Source organism: Adiantum capillus-veneris, chromosome 12 (assembly GCF_014529385.1).
Source record: "Adiantum capillus-veneris isolate H3 chromosome 12, ASM1452938v2, whole genome shotgun sequence".
In the NCBI taxonomy this organism is placed as follows: domain Eukaryota; kingdom Viridiplantae; phylum Streptophyta; class Polypodiopsida; order Polypodiales; family Pteridaceae; genus Adiantum; species Adiantum capillus-veneris.
This window is the reverse complement of record NC_140942.1, coordinates 19,638,527-19,650,808: the sequence shown is the minus strand read 5'-3', so window position 1 is coordinate 19,650,808 and position 12,282 is coordinate 19,638,527.

Below are 12,282 nucleotides of genomic sequence, written 5' to 3'. Positions count from 1 at the left end.
TTCCTTGCCTCCAACTTGCTCTATCACACGATCAATAATTGGTAGAGGATATTTATCTATAATAGTAGCCGCGTTTACCTGTTTGAGTTTCAGACATATATATAATTTCTCGTTCTTCTTGGGGACTACCACAATCGGTGAAACCCAATCTATGTGCTCAATCTCATAGATAAAATCCGCTTCCTTAAACTTATATATCTCCTCCTTGATCTTCTTTGCAAAGGTTTTGTTGTATGTATAGGGACGTTATCTGCGATGCATCACTCTTAAGGGGTATGGTTTGTTGACAAATGCTTGAATCTACACCGTTAAGGTCCTTATATGACCATGCAAATACATCTCTATACTCCTTGAGCGTAGCTATTAATACACGCCCTTCCTCCTCTATGAGGTGAGTGGCAATGCATGTCGGATTTGGTTCCTCTCTTGGTTCATCTAAGCCAATGCTCTTGGCTTTATCACGTCCATCATCAAATGTCCCTAGTTTCTTAAGTTCTTGCATCGGTTTTTGAACTTTGACCTTTCCATCCTGGATTGTGTACTTTTTGTAGTGGAGGGTACCTCAAATTTGTCCAAACCTCTTTCAAGGTTTTCTTCAATTTTTAATATTCTTGTTTTCGCTCCATTTTTATCGTCCTAGATGATGGTTCACTTGTGTCTTTGGTTTTTACCTTATTTCGCTTCTTGAAATTTGTTTTTGTTGAAGCAGGTGTTGCATACCCTCGTGTAATTTTATCTTTGACATAATTATTTTCTCCTATGAGCATAGTTTTGTTCTTCATCATAGACATAGGTTTTTCGCGTATGTTTTTGTCTTCTCACTCGTTTTGCACGATACCTTTCTTGTCTTTTGGATTTCTAGCTTGGAAATCATAGAAGATTGCCTCTTTCTCGTTTGGTTTCATTTCATTTTCAGAGCTACTTGATGGCTCATCCTTAGCATCTATCTCAGGAACATTGTCTCGCGAATCTTGGAAGTCTTCCTCACTTTCCTCACTCAGATTTCTGATCGAAATCTTGTCGATTATGCGTTTGCACTCAATCGTTTTTTGATCATCTAGGTACTTGGTCTTTGATCATGATTCCAAGATAACACTCACCATTTGGAAGGGTGCTATGTTATAGCCCTCTTCGTCGTAGAATCGCGTTGGAGTTGATTTATGCATGCATACATCTAGAGTATCTTGTATCTGATCCTAGCCAAAAGATTCAAACAATTCTTCTGAAAATGGCTCTGGAATATAATCTTTATCTTGTATAGGTTTTTGGTATCTCACTCATACCTCTCTTTGTCTCTCAAGAATAGATCTAGTCGGTCCCTCGACTCTAGACTCTATCAAGCACTAAACCCACATCTAGCTGCTTAACTGCTAAAGTGTGAACAAATGGATAAAAAAACTTTGGAAAAGAAGGCTCTAAATACAAACTAGGTCACTCACCACCTAAGGTTCTTTCCCCAACAACAAAGCCAATGTTAGCGGGTCGTCGCGCGATGAACGTCTGTAGCATAGCTATCTTGCACTAACATAATATATCAATACTTAGGGAAATGACTTGAATGGGACACAGAGGCTCTTTGACGTTGTCAGCCCTCAAGAAGTGTACCTACAATCTAAACTTTTAAAACACGTTATTAAATGGATCATAAACATGGTGGACCTATTGACATTGTAGTCATAACAATGGTCTCAAAGTCTAAAGTTTCCATAACATGTCTCACAGTAAGTAAATACAATTCATGGTCTTTATCATGCACGTTGAAATTTCCTTAGATTTTTTCCATCTCTAATTCAAGGGTCATTTTCCATTCCAATGCCAATGTCCTTCTCATTCAACAAACCAAGAATTGGAAGAGGAAGAAATTTTTCTAAAGAATACACTTGAGGGACCAAATCAAGCACTTTAAACTAATTAATTTTTGCAATCACGTATGGAACTACCAACTATGCAAATTGCCAAAGCAAATATAATAGTAGTTGCATTGAGCTCAAAGAACCTAAAATATTGAAGATACACTTTAAACTAATCAATTTTGTAGTCACGTATGGAACTACCAACTATACAAATTATCAAGGCAAATAGAGTAGTAGATACATTGAGCTCAAAGAACTATAATATTGAAGATACACCCAATCATTTGGAATGGAGTATATTTTAGATCTTGCGAACCACTAAGTATTATCTTGTGGTTGGAAAGACACGCTCTTTTAGTGGATCACTTCGATGAATGTTTATAGCATAGCTATCTGGGATTAACATACTCTACTGTCAATACTCAGGGAAGTGATTGGATGGGGCACGGAGATGCATTGTGTTTCCAATATCAATGGATTAATATGGTTAGAATATGCACTGAACAACACTCACAAATCAACATTCAACAGTCAATCAACATGTGAATGGTCAATCCTCACTCCAACTAACTACTTAATGGTTTCTCAGCTAAACAAGCTTGAAACACTTCAAAAATCTGAGACACTATGGGTAGTGACTTTTAGAACCTATCTGGACTATACATTCCCAATTTTGAGAGGTACATGAATCATAATCCATCATTTTATAGGTCATCAAAACATGATTAGAAGTGGTCTAATAACATCTCCTAAGACCTAGGAACAATCTTCTATCTCAAAATATCACTTGAAAATTTATCAAAATAGTATTGTGTTGCCAATATCAATGGATTAATATGGTTAGAATATGCACTCAACAACAGTCACAAATCAACATGCGAATGGTCAATCCTCACTCCAACTAACTACTTAATGGTTTCTCAGCTAAACAAGCCTGAAACACTTCAAAAATCTGAGAGACTATGGGTAGTGACTTTTAGAACCTATCTGGACTATACATTCCCAATTTTGAGAGGTACATGAATCATAATCCATCATTTTATAGGTCATCAAAACATGAATAGAAATGGTCTAATAACATCTCCTAAGACGTAGGAACAATCTTCTATCTCAAAATATCACTTGAAAATATTATCAAAATAGTAGATTTACACTCACATAGCATAGACATGAACCTTCATCAAACTAAAAATAAATACACTCAATAGACAGAGCAAGATAAGAGGAACTCAATGTGCTCGTCGAGTTATGGCGATTAAAAATAGCTCTATGATAGTAGCTTCACCCGTGATGTTGTGCAGTTCCGCTCCCATGCTAAGAAATATACCAAAAAGATGTACATTGAGCTTAATTGAAGCTTACCCGATCCTTGATTAGTGTTCAGGGCTTGTTAACAAGCTATCTGTACGGTTAATGTATGCCATATGCGACTTTAAAGGGCCAACAGATGTCTTGATAATGCTAAAAAGGAGTATGCTTCAGGTGATCACAGATGCCAGTTTATGATCTAGAGCTGCAGTGCTCTACCAGCCTATCTTTATGGCTCGTCGATTGGAGCTACGATGAAGAAGTTATGGCAGTTTGAAATTTGAGTCAATTGCAGAACCGTACCGGATTGGGCAAGTGCAGCCGAGGGATAAAACTGAAGTGAATTTATGGACCTAAAGTGCTCACTTTGTGGAGCATGTCGGTCTTTTCAAATCAGCAAATCAGAGTTACGGTTACCAAGATATTGCCAGATTAAATTTCCTCGAGGCCAATTTTGTGCAAGGTCGGTTGCCTTGATTGGTGTGCCATCTAGTGTTTTTTGGAACTTGTCACGATTCGAGAGGATAGTACTCAGTATATGGGGTTAGCAAGAAGTGACTGTGCATCAACCGAAACCCGGGTCAAAAAGATATAACAAGTTAAAGTGTGTGCCATTTGTCGATTGTGTGTTAGCATATGATTTTGTGCCAATCTGTTGCTCGTCGTTCAAGGCCATGTTGGTGTCTTTAACCGAATGCAAAGGGAAGGCCATTCCTCAAATGAAATCACTTATACTTGCATCATGAAGGCATGTGGTACTATCCGAGAAACTGAAATGGCAGCATAATTCACGACGATATTGTTAGTCAAGGACTGTTGGAGGAAGATTTAGTGTTTGGCAGTACCTTGATTGATTGTGCAATGCAAGAGGGCTCTTGGCTAACCATGCTGTGCTCAACAATGTCTTGGTCGAAGTGCATGCTAAATGTGGAGCTAGGCAATGCTTGGTTAGTATATATGTCCAATTTGGTGTACCTCAAGGGAGGTCGGCCATTAACAAGCAAGGGAGGCCGCCCGTTAGTGAGCAAGGTTGTCCGTCCATTGAATAAAGAAAAAGCATATAGTGTGTAAAAGGGAAGAAAACAGGAGATGACGTACATGCAGATGACATGAGAGCAGGGGAGAGAGAATGCGCTCAACGCGCGCAGTAGAGACCTTCGATGAGCACCGTGAAGAAGGGAAAATCTCCCAGCTTGCCATGGTTTGGCCCTGGTCCCGGTGCATTTGGTGAAGCCCAAGATCCTCCATGCCATATCATCAGTAGGGCTTCATACGCCTTGTCACAGTGGCATGACAACCCAAGTGTGATAGAGCCTAAGAATAGTGAGAGTTGTGTTTTAAAGAGGAAACGAGGGCAAGAGAGGTGAAAAGTATGATTATTGCGTGAAGAGTGGAAGCGAAAAAAGAGCAGGAACGAAAGAAGAAAGGGAGCTCTCTCTCGTGCATGAGCAAGGGGAAGAAGAATCTTCCTCTCTCTCGCTCTCAGATACAAGCAAGAAGACTCTTTCTCTCTCGCTCTCGAATACAAGCAAGAAGACTCTTTCCCTCTCGCTCTCGGATACAAGCAAGAAGACTCTTCTCAAGCAAGGAGAGGAGCAAGAAGTCATTCTCTTTCTCACTCTCGTATAAGCAAGGAGATAACTCTATCTCTTAGTCTCAAGGTGCAAGGAATCAGAGAAGAGGGGGGCAAAGGGGATACTCTTTCTCTCGTCCTCAAAATTAAGCAGGGAATTCTCTCTCTCTCTCTCAATCTCACTTCCGGATCTAAGCAAGTAAAGAGCTAAAGAAGCAAATTGAAGGGAGCTCAGGGCTCAAGAAGAGCAAACGAAGTTAAGCGGGTTGAATCTGGAAGCCCAACAAAGAAGAAATTGACATTCATCAATGCCGACCATCAACGGATACTCGAAATCAATATAGGCTAAATTAATTTGGCCCCAGCTTTTGTAAAAGGAGCTTAAACTCCTTAATTTGGAATTAATTAAGTTAACGGTGTTGTTAACAACACTGCCTTGGCTATCGTGCGTCGGATTTTGACGGCATCATAAAATTCAGTTATTATGGCACTTTGTTCCCATTTCGAAGAGGTTACTTGACAATTGTGCGGTGTGGTGTATCTTTTCCCTCTCTCTTCTCCCACAACTAGTAGCCCGGTGCTGACCTGGCTTGCCTTCGAACCCCTTAGAATCCGACAACTTGGTGAACCCAATCTAAAATCGAGCCGGGGTGGGAGATTTAGACTGACGGATATGTCTATACCGCAGGAGGCAGCCATGCAGTAGATGATGCAACAATTTGCAGCGTACATGCAACAACAACAGGTTGCTGAACAACAGATAATTTGCAAGAGTGGATTTGTAAAGCTCGACAGGCGGTTACAGATAAATTGCAGCGGTTTTGAAGGTCCAAATATTTCAAAATTATGTAACTCTACGAGCAATCTATGGAAGATAATGGAATTGATAACCAAAGTGCAGTAGATGGGTTTCATTTGATAGTGGTACTTGAATTGATGGCCATGATTAAAGACCTTCAAACGGTTCACATGTCGGATTGGCAGGAGTTTAAGAAGGCATTGCAGGAGGAGTATTTCCTTGAAGATTCTCAGAGGGTGACCAGACAAAGCTTCATGAAGTGGGTGCAGAAAAAGATTAAGGACTTGTCTGCACGAGAGCTATTACGGGAATTTGAGAAGAAATTTGACCAGCTATCTACAACGGAGCAGCATTAGATGAAGGACCAAAAGGTGGAATTGTTTATTCAAGCTGCTGATCAATAGCTTCAAAAAGGTTTGGTACAATTGCTGGAGGATTCGACAGGTGAACTGGGATTAACGTCTAATTGGAACATAGTCACCGAAGCAGTAAACATGATAGTGAAACAACAGAAGAGAGTTGATAAGCTGATTGTGGCAGACGTCATGGATGTTGTGGAAGAAGAAACTAAGGAGAAGCCATCCTCTACAATACCCAAGATGGAGGAGCCAATTCTCGACGGACTGGTGAAAGGTATACAAGAGCTAAATTTGAATTTAAAGGTTGTTAAATTGGAAGGATTAGCTGCAAAGGGGTCTACTTCAGAGCCTAAGTAGCAACCACCTCGCAAAGGTTGGGATAAGCGATGCATGTGGTGTGATAGTGAAGACCATAGGTATTTGAAGGAGTGTACTGCATTTTATGAAGCTTACAAGAGAAATGTGGTTTTCTAAAGACATGAAGATTTATCTTAAGGCAACAGGTGAGATGCTCCGCTTAAACTTTGACAGGGGCAGTATGAAAAAGTTAGTGGAAGAGATGCAAAATAATGTTGCTCTTGTGGAAGCTGCTACATATGGACTGCAAGTCTACGAGAAGGGAGATGATTAAGGTGCAGGTGCAAAGGGTCAATTATGGCCTTATGCTTTGAAGATAGCATAGGCAGGAAACGTAACTTTAGAAAACTACGAGAAGTAGGAAATTCTATTCGAGAAACCATAGGGTGGATATATCCAGTAGATTCTCTCTCAGTATATGCATTTATTGCTAAGTCCCAAGCGAACGAGGCTATGGTGGAAGAGAAGATGTTGTTCGGACATGAAAAAGGGCAACGAGATCAAGCGACAAGAAAGAGAAAGGGCCTACTCCTAAGCCCGCTCCGGAAGTGGTTATGGAGGAGGCACCAAAGGACAAAAAGCAAGGTAAGACCAAGGGATCCTCATATAAGCTTAAATCTGATATTTAATTGGCTACAGATCTGAAGAAGGTATCAAAGAGCGTATCCTAAAAAGTAAAGTGGAGCTCACATTGGGTGATATTCTGGGAATTGCCAAGTGCAAGTTCCATGAGGAGATCATCGATATTATCAAAAGGAAGCAACAGATACTGAGTGAGCAAGAGCCAAAATCAGTTAAGAGCCAAGTGGTTCAACACATTGAAGCAATTCTGGATGATTATGAAGAATATTTGGCAGATCTTGAAGAAGAAGAGTCAACGTCTATGGTGGTTTCAAACCTGATTGTTTTTTAGGTAAGAAACATGCATTTTAATGACGGGAAGACGATGAAACTATACCCAAGGGTCATTTTTCAAGGACTCTTTGGGCAAGAGCAACGACTGAAAGGTCTTAGCCCTTATAGACCATGGTTCAAAAATCAATCTTATGGCAAAGAGTTTGCACCAGAAGGGGAAGTGGCCTATTGATGTGGACCACGGTTGGCGGATACGAGCTGCCAACATGCTTCCAGGCAATCTTTACGGTGCATGTGCAAACGTCAAGGTAACTATTGGGGATGTTTGTGATGAGCAAAACTTTTTTATACAAGAGCATTCCTCCTACCCACTGATTTTAGGACAGCCCTACATTACAGTTGTGCGAATGGAAACCAAGGTGCTAGATGATAGCTCGACCTAAGCCAGGGCTGCTCGAAACTGAGATGGTAAGGAAGCGGTTCAATTTTTGACTGTATGTGTTGACATGCCAGGAATAAAGACAATTTACGTGATCGTCCAATGCCAAAGATACGCAAATAGTTCAAAGAACACAGATTTTCTCAGGGTTTTCTTGGGTTGACACTATAAAGCGGGACTATGGTGGCACAAGTGAGAAGTCCTCGCAAAGAGAAACCTTCTCTTCAGGATTTTTGGGATTGACATATGAGGATTAAGTATCTTACAAAAAATTTAATGATTTACCTAAGTGGGGAAACAATATGTTTCAAGTATTCAAAGTGAATTGCAGGGATGTGATGTCTTGAACCAGATGATGTGATTTCACGAATCTTTGAAGAGATTTCTTATGTTGACACTATATCAAAACTTGAGGATATCATGCAAAACAGGTTACAAAGTAGAACTGAAGTTGTTAAAGTGCACTCAATGGACTTGTATGAAGAGCTGGACATATAGGAGGGCACTTATGTATATTGAGGATGACTTGGGTAAAGCAGTTTAAGCAAAAGTAAGGACAAAGTACAAGACTGTTGCAAAGAAAGTAAGACCAATGGCTACACCTCTACCAAAAGGAAGTGATGGGGTGATCAATGAAGCTTCTTGACAGCCTATGCTCAGGAATCCAAAGAACATTGGACATAGATTCACTAAGGAAACATTGCAGCAGCTGAAGATTGGAGAAGATGGTTTCCTTAACAAAGAGGAAATCAAGTGCTTTCAAGGTATGCTCAAAAAACACGATAAAGCTTTTGCTTTTAAGCCATGGATCTAAGTGTTGTTTCACCTATGGTTATATTCATTGTTCCTCACATGCCATGGAGCTTATGTCCTATTCCAGTTCTTAAAGCTCACTTGCCAAAGCTTATCGATTTGCTTAATAAGAAGATACAAATGGGAATTTCGGAATCATCATGTGCACCGTACTCCAATCTATGGTTCACTATTTCAAAGAAAAATGGTACTTTCAGGTTCATACAAGACATGAAGCCGGTTAACAAGGTAACAATCCGCAATGTGGGTACTGGCTCATCGTGGATGAATTTGTTGAGGCCTTTGCAGGTAGATCAATTTACTCTACGGGTGACCTTTACTCTGGACATGATCAATTTCAGTTATCTTTGGAAACCAGGGATCTTACTACAATTCACAAACCTCTGGAGTTGGTAAGGATGTACACTCTACCACAGGGTGTTACTAATTCTGTAGCTCATATGATGAACGGTATGAATAAGGTATCAAGGGACTTTATCCCTCATGTTACTATGCCTTTCATTGATGGTCTACCAATAAAAGGATGTGAAGAAGGATCCAAAGACGAGGTAAAGGATCAGAGGGGGTGCTGGTGGTTTGTTGTTCAATATATTGTTGATTGTGATGCTATTTTATCTAGGTTTGAAGAAGTTAACTTAACACTTTCAGGACAAAAATCAAATTTTGGTGCTAAAGAGGTTATAATTTTGTGGGGCATATGTGAAGTCCAAAAGGTAGAAGGCCGAGTCCAGCTAAAGTTGAAGCTATTCAAAAGATGAAGGAAACATGCTCTTCGGTCACTAAAGTTCGTCGGTTTTTGGGTGCATGTGTATTGTATCTTATTTGGCCCATACAAAGGCTATCAAAAAGCTAAAGCAAATGCTTCTTGAGGCTCCTGCCTTGAGGAAGGTTGATTACAAATGTGGAAGGCCAATAATATTAACAGTCAACACTAGCCCGACATGTACTGGGTGGGCTATAGGTCAAGATAATGATGAAGGACATAGGTATGCAGTTCGATTTGGAGCAAAGGTGCTCGATGCTCGTCAACGAGGTTACCTACAGGTTAAGAGAGAACTTTGGGGCGTTGCTACTGATCTAAGGTCTCGTAAAGAATATTTTATTGGAGCTTCAGTCGTGGTAGAGACATATTGCTTGCCATTGATAGGGATGCTTGCCAACTGCTCTACTCCGGACATTGCCATGCTACGATGGATAGATTATATTAAGTCTCTTAACCCTGAATTTTGTCATATTGTAGGTAGTGATCATCCTGTTGTAGATATGTTATTAAGGGCTAGATTTGAAGATGAAGAAGAGATGCTTACCACGAGTGATGACGTTGGCTTGAAGTTCTATACATTTTCTTATCTACATGCAAATTGCGTAATATTGCTCATATTTTTGAGGTATCTTTTGAGGAGTTCTATGTTGGAGAGTGGCTTTTGATCGGTCGCTACCTTAGCACTCTTACTAAGCATGAAGGGTGGACGGATCAAGAGTATAAAAGGATAACAAAGAACGGTCACGACTATTTTCTGAAGGATGGACATTTATTTATGGAAGGGTACCGCAACGGGTTGTTTGTGATAAAGTGACTCAATAGTAGGCTATCAAATAATTTCATGAAAGTTTATGGCTGGACATAGAGGAGTTTGGGAAACTTTTGTCAAGATTAAGGATTGTTACTAGTGGAAAGGTATGTATAAAGATGTGGCTCAGTTTGTGGAGACATGCTTAATCTGTCAACAATATTCTAATGTGCAACATCAAGATGGATTGCATCCCACTTATCCACTGGCTATGATACGAGAGAGAGAGAGAGAGAGAGAGAGAGAGAGAGAGAGAGAGAGAGAGAGAGAGAGAGAGAGAGAGAGAGAGAGAGAGATCTGCTAGTTCTACATGCCAAATGGTGCTCTCCCTCTGTGTTAGTGAAAGAAAGAGTGAGAATCTAGCATAGATTCTTCTCATTTTATTTCTCTCATGGGTGCTAAAACAATGTTAGACACAATATATTGGCTCCTTTCATATTTTATTGCACCCAAATCTAGGAAGATTGTTTTGTTCACTATCTCATAATGGTGCGAGAGCAACAAAAGCTGATCTCTTAAATCGGATTCAATTTCGTCCCGAGTAGAGCCAGAAATATTTGTGCTAAGCACCCCAACAACTGTTTTTGGTGATTATAGACCAATCCTTAAAAGGGAGAAAAAAGAAGCCACATCCCCCTCCGACCCCCTTGTCCACCTGCCAAAGTGTTGTAGAGAACGACAATTGGGCAGAGCAAGCCTGCTGAACTACTTTAGGTGAGCAAATTGATTAGTTCCATGTCGTTGCTCCCCCCACGTGTGTTGACATCAACTCTTTCTTTCATTTCAATAAAAAATGGCATCAACACCAGATTCCCATTGATGATTTAATTTCTTTGGATGGCAGGCAAATAATTTGTGACTTTAAAGAGGGACAAGTTTTGGGTGTGCCTCATTAGCTTGGTAAGCCCCTTGCAATCCTTTTATGTGCTCTTGCCTTGGCTCCTTCCCTGCACAGTCGAGTTTGTAGGTCATGTGTGGTAGGAGGAAAGGATTTTTTTGGCATTTGGATTGTGCGTTGACTTGCCAATATGTTTTGCATTTGGCCACTAATGGAGCGGGGATTGCACGATGGGTTGCAGCCTTGAAAGGGAGCATGGATTTGATATTTAATTTGGCTATACTTTTGGATATGATTCTTTAATTAAAATTATATTAAATTTCTGTTGAATATAGCCAATATTGTCAATGAAGCAACTCTAGTTGTTGTTCTCATGTGATGCTCGTGCCCTACATAATATATGAACTAGAGTGTTGAGATCAACACATATTATCTATTTCCTATTGGGAGAGGTTGGAGAGGAAATTAATAGTACATGGGAGGCACAATTTTAATGGTTTTTCAAATGAGTAGTACTGTGATTATGGATGCACGAGTGAGCTTGAATCAAACTTAAGAGCCTCAATAACAACATCATGTAAGGAATGGTATCACAAAAAATGGAAGTGGCCCAGCAATAGGGTGAGGGTGGGGATGCTTGTTTTTTATCATTTAAAATTGGGTCGGATAGAGAAACCATCAAATTACAAGGAAGTTGGAACCTATGTTTTGGTAGCTTATCAAACTAACATGACAAGATGATCATAAGTGGTAATTTTCTTGATAGCGATGACAAAAAGTAATTCAAATTGGGGAACCAATTGTGACCCACAAATTGTTGCTCAAATGCTTAGGGTGAGGAACCAAGGGAGCTTTGATCGTAACTAGCACCCTCATGCACATGACATGTGATTATTCCATGAATATAGCCAATAATGTCAATGACAAAGCTCTAAGTACTATCGTTAGACCTAAATATTCTCCCAGTGCCTTGATCATGCATGTTGATTATTATTATGAGCAGCACCACCCCAAACCATGAGGACACCCACCCACTTTGGAACCTGATATATTGGCCGACATTATACCAATTTTGAATTCCCAAGGTCTAGTATCATGGAGCAGCCTATTACTGACACCTACTTACTACCTTATGTTGGTAGTGAGATTGGTTTGACTAGTAACGACATGCTAGATACTTACCTATCCATTATAAGTCTAGCCGATTGGCCGAATGGGTTTGCCAATCATGCTCATCCTATGTGCAACCTAGGGTTGGTGATTGGCGATGATACCAATTAGGTAGTCCAACAGATAGTGCTCATACGGAAGGAGGTCAGAGCAGCATAGGAATTTCAAAGTACCACAAAGCTTGACAATTTGAACCTCCCCCTTGTGGATGTTTTATGGTGGGCGACCATGTATACATTTAGATAGAGCATGTTCTCACTTGATTGATTGAAGGTTGCCCAATTTTTTTTTGTTTCCTAGCACCCTTTTTTTTGTCTCTTTTGCGCTAGAATTAGCAAGCCTGCAAA